The sequence below is a fragment of the Xenopus laevis genome, chromosome 1L (genome assembly GCF_017654675.1).
Source record: "Xenopus laevis strain J_2021 chromosome 1L, Xenopus_laevis_v10.1, whole genome shotgun sequence".
In the NCBI taxonomy this organism is placed as follows: domain Eukaryota; kingdom Metazoa; phylum Chordata; class Amphibia; order Anura; family Pipidae; genus Xenopus; species Xenopus laevis.
In genome coordinates, this window is record NC_054371.1 from 200924491 (window position 1) to 200942589 (window position 18099).

Genomic DNA, 18099 nt, shown 5'->3' on the forward strand with positions numbered 1-18099 from the left:
CTTAGAACCTTTACACTGGAAACACGATTTGCAGTATGTTCCTATTCAGGCACAGCTAATGTAGCCCCACATGCGTGAACTCACTCCACCCCCACAGCTGCTTGCTACTATGAGCTGGGATTGCCCACACCACTCCCAGTGCTTCAATTATTGATCACACACAAATCTCCCCTCCCTGTCCCTTCCAGCTGGAGCCTTTTACCTTTTTTCTTATTCAGTACTTAAAAAAATCAGCTCTGTGTGTATTTGATTGAGAGACTTTGTTCTCTTTTTCTTGCTGTTCAGCACTGCAGTAGAAATCTAACTGCAGAGTAAGATCCACCCAATCCGCCTTCCTCCCTTTGCTGGTGGCCCTTCAGCACCAAGAAGAGGTGGACAGCTCCCAGCACTTTCCTCTGCTGTTCCTGATGCTCAGAACGGGCTGAGCCAACTGCCACCCAGTGCCCAGACACTGCTGCTACTGCTGCATTAGAGAGGTGAGTGGAGCTGACAGCTGCGATTTTTCTATCCTTACTTTTCCATGAAGCATCCGTGCGATTCTACCGGCTGCTTTTTAGCTGCAGAGCATTGCATTTAGGTACACTCAGCAACTTTTAACAGTGGTCTCTTGCTGTTGTGGGGAGCTCGATGCTAGACTGTTTTTTATACAGTGTATTGCTTTCTCCCTGTACCATAAAGCAGTTTGGCTCATGTTTGGAAAGTTCCATTGGATTGCACTAGTGATGCAGAAAAACGCAAATCAAGCCTTACATTAATGGATATCTCACTCTGCGAATGGATTGGGAAATCATTATAAGGACATTAGTACTAATGGATATCTTATACCTCAAATGAATATGCAGAGTAATATATTATATTAGTATTATAATGTTCCAACTGAAAAGGCTCTACGAGACCATCAGAAAAAAAAAAAATCCTGTGAATGGGAAGGTATAGCTTTCTCTATTCTCCCTGATAGGAGACTGTATAGTGGGAAAGTTATTGCAGTCCTGTAGTTGGCTGGAAGTGCAGAAAGCATGCTGCAGAACCACAGCAACTGCCGCCTGCGCTGCCAGAACCCACTGCAGTGCACTCTTCTCAAGGTCCCTCCAGCAGCTCAGGGGTTAACCCAGGAACTTGGCACAATCTGCAAGGACTGAGTCATCCCCACGAGCTGTCATTTGTCAAACAACTGCACTCAGAAGCAAATGCAGAGTGTCAGGGCAAACCAAATCTCATTACCAGAATCAGTGTGCGTCAAATGGTGGGCTGTGATTGATAGTAGCCACTTTCCCCATACTAATAGCCATTCCAGGATGAGGTGGAGGAGAGGAGAGTTCAAGAAGGAGAACAATGCTCACTGGAGGTTTATTGGTGGGTTTCATATTAAGAAGCCTAAGCTGCAGTGAACTGCAGTGCAGAGACATAAGGTTATCTGGGAGCATCCTGGCTTGGAGGGGTATTTAACCCTTAAGTGACAACACTGCTAATTGTCTGTTGCCTCCAGCCTTCTGCATGAACATTAAATATAAAAGGAATGCCATTATGCGTGGCATTTATACCTACCACTGTTTAATCATAGTGTGGCACACGCTCAAGTGCACCTTTATAGTTTTGTTTTCAACCAAACCGAACTACTATTGCTTTTCTGAAACTTCAGCATAAATCCACTTGTAACACAATGGACAATTTAGCTAAATGACCCATAAACTGCGCCGATTTTACTTTCACAGCCCTCACTTCCTTAAGCACAAGGGGCAAGCGGATAAATGCATTCCATGCAATATAGATAGACATTAAAGAACAACCTTCCGCTGATTCTATTAAATGATACAGCAAATCATTCTATTAAAAAAATGTGATTATACATTGTACGTTATTTATTACTGATATTCTGATGTATAATTATTGCACATTTTTTTTTAAAAAAAATCTTTAATAGACTATTTGGTCATCATACAATGTTTTACATTAAGAGAAAATGCATGTATGAGTGGTTTGGTCTCATGCCTTGACGCTTCATCTCCCCATATGCACCACAACTGCGCAAAGTCATATACATCACCGCTTTTCATCTAGTCACCATTCCAGCAGGCTCTGCTGTAACCCTTCATCCATTTACACGAATTGCTATGTACTACCGTATGTACCCATTTACACCTCAAGGATGTCATTGTCTGCTTTGAGTTACACACCCATTTAGCCGCAGAGACAATATCATCAATTTTATACCCTAGGCAAAATCGCTTGCTCCATGATGCATATTTGATTCTCAATGTTCTGTAGGTGGAAGGCTTGCTGAATTCCAATAGAAAGTGGTGGCAGAGCTCCTTGCAGGTTTTCGTTTAAATATAAGTACAACGTTTTTCAGTACATTATGCATCATTCTAACTTCTCGTAGCCCTCATTTCTAGAAATCATTTTTAAATATTAAGATATTCTTTTATGTCAAAATGGAAAATGTCAGAAGCAAGCTGATTCTGTCTTTTGATCCTGATGTTTAAGTGAGCTTTAGTCATAATGATCATTTGAACGTTCCAGAAACATGTCTGTGGTTTTCAGATTCCAGTTGTGCTTGTATTTAAACCTAAATGAGGGTTACAACATATGTACATGGGGCTAGCAAACATTACTTGGATTTTAAGCTCTATGGGGGAAAGGGACCTTTCTCCAATGTCCCTTACCATATAGCACTTAATCCCTGTATATTTATATATTGCAATTTAGTTTTCTGTAAAAATATAAAGAGCTGAATATACTAGTACAAGTATGGCATCTGTTATCCAAAAAGGTCTGCATTACAGGAAGGCCATCTCCCATAGATTCCATTATAATCAATAATTCAAATTGTTAAAGACAATTTCCTTTTTCACTCTAATAATTAAACAGTACCTTGTACTTTATCCCAACTAAGATTTAAGTAGATGCAAAACAGTCCTATTGGGTTTAATTTGTCAATTAACCATTTTTTGATAGACTTGATCCAAATCAGGGAAAGATCCCTTATTCAGAAAACACCATGTCCCAAGCATTCTGCATAACAGGTCCCATACTTGTGCATCTTTGCACACAGGCCATTAAAAATGTTGCTTTCACCCCCAGAGAATCATCATCTAAACTACTTCTACATATACAATAAAAATATAACATTGGGCTGAATTGCTATCATCTACTTTTCTGGTCCCAACAATCCTTTCAAATCTTACGTATATGTGGTTTTAAGAAAGGGTCATTTCACTCCATTGTTAGGAACATGATGGCCTGTGGGATTTTAAGCCATAGAATCTCTTCCATCAGTTCAGAGCGAATCTGACTGATCATGAATGGTGTGTCTGCTTATTACTTCTGTAACTGAACATGTGAAACCAATCAAGCCTAATTGTACCAAGAGCAATCATATTGCTGGTGACAAGTCACAGTTATAAATCTATGAGCACTGGGGAAAGTGCCTCTATCTCTGAGCTGATGAGTCATTTGAGATTTGCATTGGTTCATGTCATTGTTTGAAGGTGCATTGCTTTAGGATTTGCTCAGCTTCAGGGGCTGGTTTGGGAATGTTTATGCAGAGGAAACAGGAATTTGGGCAAAGACACACACTAGCACATTTATTGCATTGATGCTGATTTTTGTTTCTTACCAAGTTTATTTAAAGCAATGATATTAATTGGTAAATAAGTGGCATTTTAATTGCGAGAAGAAATTAAGGGGTAATTTACTGTTCACCATAGGCAGAAGTGCAAAAGCAGTAAGGAATGCAAATGTGTGTTTTCATGCATGGGGGAATGACTTTGCTATGGCAGATAAAAAAATGCAGAGCAAGTTGTGCAGCATCAGGGGTGTGTTGTCCAACTTGACCTCACTTCCTTGGGTCATTGAGCAGGCAGTAAGGACAAGGCCCTATTGGAGCCAGCAGCTTATCCTCTACCCTAATTTTGCAAGTATGACTAATATACAAATTAGCAGGCAGTTGGAAGAATGCTTGTCTACTGTTTCTCATGAATACAGAGCTGCCGAATGCAGGCAGCGCTGTATTCAGCTGTAGCTCCAGTAAGGACAATCGGGGTTTTTATGAGAGGGGCCCAGTGCAAATTGTGCACACAACCCTGCAAGGTAAAGTTAATTTGATGCAGAAAGCAGATAGAGGAAATAAACGATAAAGATTATGTAGCTATGGGAAAGTATAATAATAAATAATAAGTTGAAAAAATGAAAGTATGATTGGGAAATATACTTTAGGGAGCACAGAACTTCCGAAGTCTAAGAAGAGTAATTGACACAGAGGCAAAGTAACGAGGATTTTAGATAATGTGAGGCAGAAGAAGAAAATAAAACAAAGACCAATTGTAAGGTTGCTAAGAATAAGACATTCTATAACCTGGATTTATAATTCAGCTGCCCCTAGGCCAGAGGGTCCTGTGCTTGCCCCCCCCCCTGAAAGCACTGGAGATTAGGCACGGACTGTTAAAAAGCTGCGTGTCCCAAGTACTTAAAAAAAAATTTGAATGTGGCTAGGAGGCATGCCACCCCTAAAGTCTTGACGTCTTGGAAAGGCCACAAATCCAGGCCTGTCGATAACATTCTAATGGGGTCATGTAATAAAAGACATTCCATTTGCACAGGTGCAGTGAACCCATAGCAACCAATCAGCAGGTAGCATTTACTGGTCACGTGATTAAAAGCAAATATCTTATTGGATCGCTATAGCTGCTGGGCAAACTCAGTGCCTTTTATTGCAGATGGGGTTAAAGGCAAATTACCCTCTTGTCTTCACAGAGCTGCTGAGCTGAAAGCCTGCTGTTTGCAGTCTAAAACTCTGGTATCTCAGAAACCACTAGGATAGAAAATGAATGTAAATTGCAAAAGTCCTTTGAGAACATCATTGGATAACTTTACATAAAATCATTTTTTTGGGGTTTAGATCCACTTGAAGGCAGAAGTTTGATCTCAGAAACTCCTAAACTGCGCATAGTTTTTGCAAAGACAAAGGCTCACTAAAATACAAAGGCCCTATTAAAGTGGCATAAAAGAAAAATAAGAAGAATCTACCTTAAAGTGCAATCAAAGCGCCGAGAATTGTATCCACCAACCCATTTCTGTCCATGTCTCTTGTGAGAAGTGCACTAGAAAAAACATACAAAGCAGTGTTTGATTGTGTCTGTTTCACTTTTCCGCTCACTGACTGAAGGCCTGAGTTTTTATAGAGAGAACCCATTTGTGTCTTGTCAATCCTGCCCTGTTATATTGTCTCTGTCAATAATGCAGCACTCTAGTAATTAGACCGTCACACGAATGCCTAAAACCTTTAGAAGTACAAAAACATTCTATAGTTAGCCCCATTATTATAGGGTGTTCTTATGCAAAAATAAAACCTAAAGATTTAAACTTCCCCCCTAAATGTAGCTTTCTATTGTGGGGAGAAAAGGTTAAGCTTTTTGATCCATGACAGAAGCTCAATTAATCTGATTGAGCCTCGAAACAAACCACAGTTGACTTTTTTCTGCTTTCCATTGGCTCAGGCTATAAGGGGGGCTCTGTTTAGTTTCCTCCTAATATCTAATGCTTTACATGCGCATAAACTCCATTCATTGCCATAATACCCATGCATTTCATACTGTATTGTATTCAAGAACCCTCTGTTCTAGTGCATTTAATAAAACCAGAAAAAAATATGTATGGCTTGTTTACTAACAGGTCCCATACCTGTAAAAGAGTATTGGGAAAAGCACAAGAAAAAAAATAATATTTTTAAATTAAAGGGATACTGTCATGGGAACATTTTTTTTTCAAAATGAATCAGTTAATAGTGCTGCTCCAGCAGAATTCTGCACTGAAATCAATTTCTCAAAAGAGCAAACAGATTTTTTTATATTCAATTTTGAAATCTGACATGGGGCTAGACATATTGTCAATTTCCCAGCTGCCCCAAGTCATGTGACTTGTGCTCTGATAAACTTCAATCACTCTTTACTGCTGTACTGTAAGATGGAGTGATATCAACCCCCTCCCTTTTTCCCCCCAGCAGCCAAACAAAAGAACAATGGGAAGGTAACCAGATAGCAGCTCAATAACACACGATAATAGCTGCCTGGTAGATCTAAGAACAACACTCATGAAAACCAAAAACCCATGTCCCACTGAGACACATTCAGTTACATTGAGAAGGAAAAACAGCAGCCTGCCAGAAAGCATTTCTCTCCTAAAGTGCAGGCACAAGTCACATGACCAGGGGCAGCTGGGAAATTGACAAAATGTCTAGCCCCATGTCAGATTTCAAAATTGAATATGAAAAAATCTGTTTGCTTTTTTGAGAAATGGATTTCAGTGCAGAATTCTGCTGGAGTACCACTATTAACTGATGCGTTTTGAAAAAAAAACATGTTTTCTGATGACAGGATCCCTTTAAAGTAAATGATTTCCCCCAAAAGTAAACTACTCTATGCAGCATTCCATACTGATGTAAAGCACACAGAAATCCATTTTAAATGTATACACTGTCCTTTTAATTAATGTGAAAAAAAGATGCAAATAAATGAATAGTGAATGCAATATAGATGCACAATTCTGCCTGTCAGTACAGTAGCAAAGAGCAAAGCAAACATCCACTTCCTGGATATGTTCAATCATAATGACCGTGCATTTGCCAGGGACCTTTTCTCTTGCCCTCTTAAATATCTGCAGCCCCAGGGAATAGAGAATCATAATGTCTATGGGTTACACATAAAAAGCTGTATTTGTAAAGCGTCATCATTAAGTGTACTAGTTGTGCGCTGTCTTCACATGCCTCAGGAAATGAATTTAGATGACAAGAACTGATTTTATTGAAAGTTGTCTTTGCGTTAAATTTTATGCATCTAGAGTGATCTAGAAAGTTGAACAAAAAGGCAGTCTTCTATTGTGTAGCAGAAGCATATGCTATATGGATGAGTGTATATTTAGATTTACTTGAGAAATACTATAGCATTGTATAAATAGTGAATAAAGTACCCCCTCTTGTAAATTATAAGGATATTATAAGTTACCAAGGAGTTTCATGACTATATAAAAGCACGAGGCCGAAGGCCGAGTGTTTTTATACAGGTCATGGAACGCTGAAGTAACTTAAAATATCCTCATATTTTGCAACAGGGGGTACTTTATTTATTATAATATACAAATTTCAGGGAGTCATGTGGCAGAAATGACATCAGAACTCACGGTTTATAAGGATATCATGGCCTTTGTGTATTATATATATATATATATATACACACACACAAAACCTGGTGGGATTTCCGCACACCATTACTGATAACAACTGACCCGAGTGCTACTCACAAAAATGTAGTTAAATGCAGTTCTTGGGTAGGTGAGTGCACATCAGGAGCCTTTAGACAGAAAAACTTTTTTTAAAACTAAAAACTTTTATTAGAACATTTTTGGCCAATCTTTAAAATGTTCTAATAAAAGCTTTTAGTTTTAAAAAAAAGTTTTTATGTCTAAAGGCTTCTGATGTGCACACACGTACCCAAGAACTGTATATATATATATATATATGTATATATATATATATATATATCCATATACACCACAGTAAATGTAACTTTTCTCATATACAGGTAAGGAAATTCTTTTATCCAGGATTATTGAGACCAGTAGGTTGAAGGATGTGGGGTTTTCCCTGTATTTGGGGTGTTGTCTTTGTTTCTTCTCCATTCAGTTCCTGGTTGGAATGGGGGAGATAGTATATATATATAGTTGAAAAGTGTCAGGGCCTACCTAGAGGCTTTAGTGGGTTAGAATCGGGACCAAGGGGAAGCTGTATACTGAAAAATCCAATTCCTGGTAGGTTTAAGAGAGTACGTAGTCGTATCGAGGCAAAAGATCAGGGCAGGCAGCGAGTAGCAAAGTCGGGAACAAGGGAGGAGGTCAGGAACCAAAGGATCAAGGTAAAATAGCAATTTAGGAGCATCCCGGAATTTTACCAAGAAAGACTTATATTAAGGCATTGAACCTTGGTCTCTGGTGTCCTTTTATTTTACATTTTTGCACAGAAAATGAAACACAATGTTGTCACTCTCCTAACACATACAGCAGTTCGTTTGTATTCGCAGTCCATTAAGTTCAACTCCTTAAATAAAACCCAGCACATACACACACACACATATATATATGTATCACTATAACCTTGGATATTATGTCTGAACTCATCAAAGCCCCTCTTAAAGGCATTAATAGAATCTGCCATCACAACATCCCCCGGCAGTGCATTTCCCAACCTCACTGACCTCCCTGTGAAGAACCATTTTCACTTTTTTTATTTGTGAAAGTTCAGTTCCTCAAGGGGTGGCCGATAGTCATCCACAAATCCTTCTAAATAAATATACTTCCATTACCATTCAGTGTATTTATGTTATTATTACAGATATGGAGAATTTGGTAATGTGAGCAGAAAGGCATACCACAAAGAAAATGGGATTATAGTAGGCCTAGCTTTAGGTAGTAGAAAAACAAGTTACTAATATGTAGGCTGGGAATAGCAAAGGAATCACTAAATTATTTTGGCTTCTAAAACAAAATATTGAGGTAAGACGATAGACAACAGACAGACAATATAGACCTGGAATGTTTTGCATTTACATTTAGCATTGATTTCTGGAAAAAAACGTAAACTTATATTATTATTTGATGAATTATAAGTTAAAGCAATCTTTACAGTGACAAACGAAAACTCTGGCCTTAAATGGAAATGATATAAACCATGTTACCACAAGACATGAGTAAGGCAAAGCTGTTCAGTCTTTAATCTAATCGAGGTCTCATTAGAAGCGACTGGTATAGAATGCAACATTTATTTATGTCTGTCTCTTTGTATCTCTTGCCTATTGACTACTAGACCAGTGGATTTTAGACTTTGTGAATCCAAGGCGCTCTTTATGGCCCACCATTTGGTCAGGATCCCCTTGAGTTGATCAACTTTTTGATATGCTAAAGGGGTTCTATGCTGATAAAGGATTCTACTTGTTGTAGTATGGCAACAGCTTTAGCTCTGCCGGTAGGTCATACAGCAAGACTAGAGAGATTATTTATTTATATATATCTGACCCTAAAGGGCAAATATTGTTACCCGTGAGTTCCTTCTCTCAATTTTATCTCAAACCCCCCCACCAGTGGATGTTCCTGCTATGCACAGGGTTTTGATTATACTGCTGGCACAAAGAAGCTTGAGCATGTATGCCAGGTAAAGCTGTATTATGAACTTTAACATATTTAGCTGAAAAGCAGTACAGGTATAAGACCTGTAATCCAAAATGCTCAGGACCTGGGGTCTTCCAGATAATGCATCTTTCCGTTATTTGGATTTTCCTACCTTAAGTCTACTAGAAAAACATTAAACCCAATAGGATTGGTTTGCCTCCAATAAGGATTAATTATATCTAATTGGGATCAATTACAATGTACACTTTTATTATTAGAGAAAAAAAGAAAATCATTTTAAAACATTTGGGTTATTTGGATTAAATGGCATCTATGGGAGCTTTCTGGATAAGGGGCTTCCGGATAACAGGTCCCATAATTGTACCTAAAGCTGATCTACGCTCGATCTCTTTATCTGGCAAGTTATTCAAGGGTGTCTCCCTTTATAAAAAAAAGTGATATTATTTTGATAAAGGAAAGAATTTTTGTGTAGAAGCTAGTACATTTGACTTTGCATCAATTTACCTGGCATATTTCTCCTTGTATTTGCATATTTATAAAGCAGTGAATAAATGAGGCATGTGTGTAAATTGAGATGTTCTTAAACGAAGATGGAAATTGGACACTTCGTTCTTCTATTCTGTTACCAAACGGCAGGCAAGTAAAAAGGAAAATAGTTTCAAGACACCCATGTGAAATGTGACGGGAATACCTTTAAAAAAAAGTCCTTAAAAGGGGTGGCTCACCTTTAAGTCAACTTTTAGGGTGGTTATTTAGCAAGGTCTGAATTTATCTCAATATCGGCTGCTACAAACTCCGATCTAACCCGCTCGGGTTTTTAACGCTTATTTATTATTACATTTTCCCGAAAATTTGCTTTGCTGGAAAAGCTCAGATTTTCAAGTTTTTTCGTGAATTTCCCCCAGATCTCCAAATCTTTCGTAGTTTTTACCCAAAATCTCAGAAAACATTGTGAAATTGCCCGAAACCCCCAACACAACCAAAAATTAATGGGACTGTTCCCATTGACTTTTATGCAACCTCGACAGGTTTGAGATACCGTGTTTTTATATATTTTTTTTTACAATTTTTGATTTTTTCTTCTGATTCTTTCCAGCATTCAAATGAGGGTCACTGACCCCATCTAAAAAAAACAAATGCTCTGTAAAGCTACCAATCTATTGTTAATGCTACTTTTTATTACTCATCTTTCTATTCAGGCCTCTCCTATTCATATTCCAGTCTCTTATTCAAATCAATGCATGGCTAGAAAAGAGCTAACATTACAAACCGGAGAGCTGCTGAATAAAAAGCTAAATAACTCAAAAACCACAAATAATAAAAAAATGAAAACCAATTGCACATTGTCTCAGAATATCACTCTTTACAGCATACAAAAAGTCAACTCAAAGGGGAACAACCATTTTAAAGGAGGGCTTGTGTCTCAGAGCGTGACTTTACCTTTAATAATAACTATGTGCTATAGGTCAAGGAGCATCTATGACGTGGCATTATAATGAATTCTAAAAATGGTCTCAAGTAGCAAAGCAAAAGGCATGTGCTGACACTAGAGTATAATGCAGAGCTGCAGGAAACATGGTCACAGGAGGCAGCACTGCTGGGAAGCACATGAGTATGTGAAAAAGATTAGGTGAATTTCATTAAGTATTCCGATTCCCTGCGCACCAGGAATGCTTGGCCTATAGCTTGACATTAACATCCCTCAAGGCAACACATCTTTGTCCTACAATAAAAGGCTCCCACCTCAGGTACGAGGCTGCCCCTATGCAATTAGTGATCAGATCTCAAGCGTAGTTACAATGCTCAGTACCAGAACAAGCTGGACTAATGTTGTTTAGCAAACGGCCGCAAACTCATTACTGCTTCACAGTTTCTGCTATTATTAATCAAGGAACCATGTGCCCAGAAAATCAAAAGTTATCAAAAGTCTTTGAATTCCCATGCAGAAAGGTTTATATGAAATTATTATTAACATGTATTTTAAGAGCGCCACCATATTGCGCAGAGCTGTCTTCATTTTGTAATTCAGGTGGAAGCTAAAAATTGTTCTTTCAGTTCTGTATCCTTCTTTATTTACTTGTTAAAATTTATAGAAAATGAGACATCACAGGAAAGAAGATGTACACATAAAGGAAGATATTAAAGGTAGAATGTTAAAAATTGTAAAGGTAGAATGCTTATGCTGGACAACTTTTAGTACAGGTATGGGATCTGTTATCTGGAAACCCATCACCCAGAAAGTTCCAAATTACAGGAAGCCCATCTCCCATAGACTCCATTTTATCAAATAATCAAATTGCCTTTTTCTCTGTAATAATAAAACAATACCTTATACTTGATCCAAAACTGAAATAAAATGAATACTTATTGGAAGCAAAACCAGCCTATTGGGTTTATTTAATGTTAACATGATTTTCTAGTGGACTTAAGGTATAAAGACCCAAATTACAGAAAGATCTATTATCTGGAAAACCCCAGGTCCCAAACATTCTGGATAACAGGTCCCATACCTGTATATTATAGAGGTTGTTCTTTGTAACTTTTCAGTTGGTCGTTATTTTTAACACCTTCTGAATTGTCTTCCTTTTCTGCCTCTTATTATCTTTCAAATGCTCTCTGCGGTTACAATGTTATTGTTATTGCTACTTTTTATTACTTATGTTTCTATTCAGTCCCCCTATTACATATAGTCCACTCTCTCATTCAAGCAACTGCCTGGTAGCTAGGGTAAATTAGACCATAGCAACCAGATAGATGCTGAAATGCTAAACTGGAGAGCTGTTAAACAAAAAGCTAAAAAAAATGATGTCCAGTTGCAAATTGCCTCAGAATATCACATTTATCAGAATGTCACATCATACTAAAAGTAAAAACAAAAAAGATGAATTACCCATTTAACACTATGGTCATTCTGTGTGCATGGCCAAAGGGAGACTAGAAGGAAACAATGAAATTCAACTGCCTTAATGAAAAAAACCAGTGTGGGAAGTGGGGAACTTCACAGATAAATGAGCAAAATGAACACAAATATTGATTATTTTGGCATAAATACACAGAAATGTTATCTTTCTGGCAAAAGTCACGGAATTATAAAAATGGCATGAAATGTAATTAAAAAAGATCAAATATGAACTGCTAAGGAAATGCCAGGTGAATTTTAAAAATCACAATTCAGCTTCTAATAAACGAGCCCCCATTGTTCCAATCTAAGCAAAAATTAGCATGATGACATCAATCAAATAATGCAAAGCCATAAAAGATCAAACAATGAGTAGAACAGACGTCTGTATTTATAATGCGCAACTGCAATGTCCCTGCCAGTACAATATTGTAGCTTTTGCTAGAATTAAATGATATCCACAGTTTTTATGGCCATAGCAAATGATATTGCAGAAGTTATTTTTTAAGGCTTCCCGTTTGGGAATAGTTTTCAGTGGTTGCTCTTGTTTAATATGGGTGCATTGAACAGTATTAAGATAGTGAAGGTGCTTCATGGAATACCACGATTCACTTTATTTCTTCTGTACATACTTTTTTTTCCTCTGCCACCTGACAGCTCAATTTCAGCCCTCAGTGATTTCCAGGATGGTCAGTGGACACGTTCCACAGGGTCAATAAATATCATTGATTGGTAGGGGCCTATTCTTACACATAGTGATATCGCTCTTGTACAGAGATCCTGTGGCCAGATAAAAATGACTGTGGTGATTGTGATCCTGTTTTTATAGGGAGGGTGGGTGCTAGACATGTTTCCCTTTTTAGTCCTGTAAAATCCAGTTAATGTTAGATAAGGTATAACCTGGTCCACACACAAGTCCTGCCAGAGTAGCAGAGGATCTAGTGACCCTAGTGTGGATCAATGTATGAAAATTGGTATTAGCTTGTTTTATTTACACCATAGGCCTATGGAACATTTATACCATTTAGCAATGTCTCCATCTAATTATTGTAAGAGTGGGCACTGGATTGTCAGCTTCTCTGGTTGTGCCCTAAACGGACCAATCCAACACTGCACATACACATATACATTTCATATGGCTGTACATGTATGTTGTATGCCAGAAATAAACCCACACCAAATTAGAGAAAACATACAAACCCCTACCAAGTATCGCCCAAGTTTCCAAATTTGATTCCCTTTATTGCAGTTCATGGCTACACAATACTATGATGCTCTAAGTTGTAATTTCATTATGAATTCCAGGGTTTTCAGATTCCTGCCATCAGCACTGACTGACATAAGGCATATGGGTTCAGCTGAGATGAGCAATTACCGTATCTGCTGGATGTCATTTGATTATTCCTAATTAAGACTGCAGTTTGCCTTCTTGGACAGACAACAAATACAAGATACAAACAATCTTGTAGGTGAGCAATCAGGAAAGAGACTCTTTGTCTAGCTCCTCTCACAAAAGCAGCTGCAGTGCTTCTAAGGGGGTCAGATTAAAAAGCCACGGAAAGTTATCATCAAACAAAATACAGAATATGCTACAGAGACCAGATCCTACAGGAAAGATTAGCTGATTTTAGGTTATTGAAGTTTATTGTTATATTCCTTTTCTTCTGTAAACATGTTTTCTGTTGTGAGTTATTCCATGGACTGCAAGGACTGCAAATTTCACAAATATATATATATATATATATATATATATATATATATATATATATATATATATATATATATATATAATATATTTGTGAAAGTTGTAGTCCATGGAATATATATATATACTAATTCAAGAAGGGCCCGCACTATATATATATATATAATATATTTGTGAAAGTTGTAGTCCATGGAATAACTCACAACAGAAAACATGTTTACAGAAGAAAAGGAATATAAAAATAAACTTCAATAACCTAAAATCAGCTAATCTTATTTAGATTGAGGTTTGACCCTCAATGGGGTCTTTATCAAGAAGATAAAGACCCCATTGAGGGTCGAAACATCGATCTAAATAAAATTTCTTTTTTTTACCTTTTGTCAAAGTCCCTCGCGTGCAACAGCTCTCTTTCTATAAATTTATATATATATATATTTATATATATGTATAGATAGATATCTAATATAGATAAATGCAAAATCAAGATAGTTATGGCACCGGGAAAGAGTTCCCTTGACTAAAACAACTTAACTGAACGATAAGCAGAAAATAAAATGAACCTAAACCTCAGTTTGTGTATAAAATAGTGTATATTAATATTAAAGGAATGGTCACAATAAAATACATTTGTAGTAAGCATTATAAATTAAGCATAAAATGCAACACATACGTTAATATTCCTGTAATGTATGACTCTTCCTCTATAAATAATATGTTTATAATTTAAATATTTAATATTGAAAAAACAGAACACCTCTGGAGCTCTGGGTTCAGTTACTGGTTTATATGCATTTCTGAATCCCATAACATTTAGCATCTCAGTCACTTTGCATTACCTCCATTGATTATGTTCTTCACTGTAGGTTCAAAGCCAATAGAAAGGAAATGGGTCTAGAGGCCAAAAGCAGCCTGAAGTCCTTCCTTGACCTGCAGTTGGGGGGTTATTTATCAAGGTCCAAATTTATCTCAGTACTTCTAATATCCAACTTCGAGCAACTCTAAAATCCCGAATGGACATTATTTATGAAGAAAAAAGTCCGAAAAAATAGGGTCAGGCAAAATGACGAAAACTTCGGAGCTTTTCCTGAAAACTCCGAATTTTTTTGGAGTTTTCCACAAAAACTAAGATTTTTTTGGAGTTTTCTGAGTTTTTTGCTCCGAATCTCCAAAATTATCAGATATCGGTACAGAAATCAGCACAGACACTAGAACCTTCCCCATGGTTTTTAGACCATCGGACTTTAATAAATCTCGAATAATTCATAGTTCCCCCCCCCGAAAACTATGAATTATTCGAGGTTTGGATATTCGGAGCTTGATAAATAATCCCCTTAGAGTATTTGAAGCCAATACATATACATTCGTTTAGTCCTAAATCCTTGGCATTTTATTATTTGAGTGTGTGTCATTTGTTCTAGGAAGCCCACACACTTTAAATGAACTGGATAATGGCAAATCCTTTAATTAAGGTAAAGTGTAAATGTGCGTTCCTTCATGCATACATAACGGAATTCAGCTGACCCCATGTTAGCCTTTTAACGATCACCTTCTTTTTGCTTTCATCAGCATCTCCATGTCAGCAGTCACACAATCAAAGAAAGGAGGCCATATGTTCAGACTCTCCCAGATTTCAATAGGTGGAACTAATCATTTAGGCAGAACAGACAGCAACAGAGTATGAATGGCATAACATTCTTATTCTCTAGGGTCCTTTTACTAATGGCAGGAAGGGTGCAAAATGCAAAAACAACATATCAATAGAAACAAATGGCTGACCTTCATGAGCATAATTAGTTTCTCCCACCTTGCTGTCCTTTCTCTGTATCTTTTATTTGGTAGGGCTAAACTATTTCAATATCATTTTAATCATTTTAATTACTCACAGAGCCATAGGTATCCAAAAAACGGAAAGCTATCTGTTATGCAGTACCAATCAAAGGAGTCATTAATGAATGCACCCAGTGCAGTCAGGGCCATTTTTATATGTAGGCACCCGAGTGCCGGTGCCTATATAACAAATTAAATGAAAATAAATGAAAATAAAAATTCTCCTCAGCAGCCAACAGAGACTGTTGGCAAATCCAGAGGCTGAGCTAAGGCTGAGGGGTTTGGAGCCCAGTTTTCATGCTTGTCAGGGAAAATGATGTCATGTGTTGTACGCATGATGTCACAAGCACAACGTCACTTTTGCACGGGGGGCCGCACTGAGATCTGGTGTCTAGAGCTCAAGACCTAAGTACAGTGCTGCCCCACTGTGTTTAAAAAACACAATGTAGTGCTAATTCATTGTTAATTACATCTAGACATGCTCCTGCACTACCACGTGGTTGCCAGTGTATCCATTCTGTCTCTTCTGATCAATGGTGAGCATTTTGACAGTGCCTAGTGACAGTGGGGAACTCTGGAGCTACCCCTGGCAGTAGTTGCTTTAAGAGGCGTACCAGACTTGCACCCAGTGAATTGGATGCAAATACCGTTTTGCAAGTGCACTCCAGAAGTGATGCAACCCCACTCTGAAAATGCTAGCCGCAACTTGCCCCTAATTTGTGTTAAAACACAAGTGCTATTGCATTGGCCTGCAACTAGGAGCTTGGCTGCAATTATGCTGGAATTATGGGGGTAAATGCTGAATTCTGGGTAAAAACATTGTGATTTGCGTCTGAAATTGCACTTCACTTCACGACCCCTGAAATTTGACCCGTTCAGTAAACCACTGTATCCATCCAGTTAACTTTTACTGGCCTAGTGTGTTATGGGTTATTGGATTGTGACAAATTTGTTATTACATACTCACTGCCTGCTAGAGGATTGTGGGAGTTCATCAACAGCCGGCTATCCCCAGGATAACTGTAAAGGCATCACTGCTAAGGGAATAAATATATGGTGTAAGATTCAATTGTTGCCGACGCATTTCATTAGAGAAGAGCTATGTGCAGAAACTCTGGGTCAAACAGACACATAAATCAAAGTGAATTCTATGATCAGCTTCTCTGCATTTCTGTGATCCATTGCTACTTAGTCAGATGAGACATGTCTGTATTTTTCATTCAACTCAAAATTACAGACACCAAGTCATCTTCAAAAAAAAGGATGTTTTCCAAATTTGATGGAATATGAAAATGGATATACAGTAGGTGTGTGTGTATACATGTATATATACAGGTATGTGATCCATTATCCAGAAAACCGTTATCCAGAAAACTCTTAATTATGGGAAGGACATCTCTCATAGGCTCAATTTTATTCAAATAATTCAACATTTTTTTAAATGATTTCCTTTTTTTTGTAATGAGAAAACAATACCATGTACTGGATCCCAAGTAATTAATCCTTATTGGAGGCAAAACCAGCCTATTGAGTTTAATCATCATCATCATCATTTATATATATATATATATATATACATAAAAATGGGTTGAGTGCTGAGGACTCTTGTAATTGTCTATATGTATTTTGTGGTCACAGCCTCGTTGCACCCCCGCCTAATGGTTTTAAAAACTAGTGGTGAGCACAACTTTCCCTTGTTTGTTATACAGTATATATATATATATATATATATATATATATATATATATATTATATATATATATATATATATATATATATATATATATATATATATATATATATATATATATATAAACCAACCTATTACCTATTTGTTTATTTTTATATATATATATATATATATATATATATATATATATATATATATATATATATATATATATATATATATATATATATATATATATATATATATATATATACATACATGTATAGGTAGCACACCCTGAAATGCAATCCATTAAATGCAAGGTTATGCACTTTGGCAAAAATAATATAAATGCAAGTTATACACTAAATGGCAGTGTGTTGGGAGTTTCCTTAAATGACAAGGATCTTGGGGTCTTTGTAGATAACACGTTGTCTAATTCTGGGCAGTTTCATTCTGTGGCTACTAAAGCAAATAAAGTTCTGTCTTGCATAAAAAAGGGCATTAACTCAAGGGATGAAAACATAATTATGCCTCTTTATAGGTCCCTGGTAAGGCCTCATCTGGAGTATGCAGTGCAGTTTTGGACTCCAGTCCTTAAAGTAACTAACACTAAAAATGTTCTTTTCAAAATATTAATCTACATTAAAAGCTACATATAGGTCATCGTTTTTTGTTGATAGTCTGCTTTTGTAAGTAATTATTACTTGAAGTTCCTAAACCTGACTGTTTTGCCAACCTGACTGTCCCATCTGTCTGTCAGTTAGAGTTTTTTATACAAACAGACTCCTGCTGCACAAAATTATAAATAGCATTCAAAGATAA

At 37.0% G+C, this 18099-nt stretch overlaps 1 protein-coding gene across 1 annotated transcript in view; it reads left to right on the forward strand.

The window, feature by feature from the left end:
- Positions 1-83: 83 nt before the first annotated feature.
- The window catches only part of sv2c.L (synaptic vesicle glycoprotein 2C L homeolog), a 111488-nt gene continuing 93472 nt past the window's right edge, over positions 84-18099 (forward strand). The window contains exon 1 of the mRNA XM_018265337.2: positions 84-476. The gene's annotated coding sequence lies outside the window, so the exon portion shown is untranslated. The remainder of the gene's footprint in view (positions 477-18099) is intronic.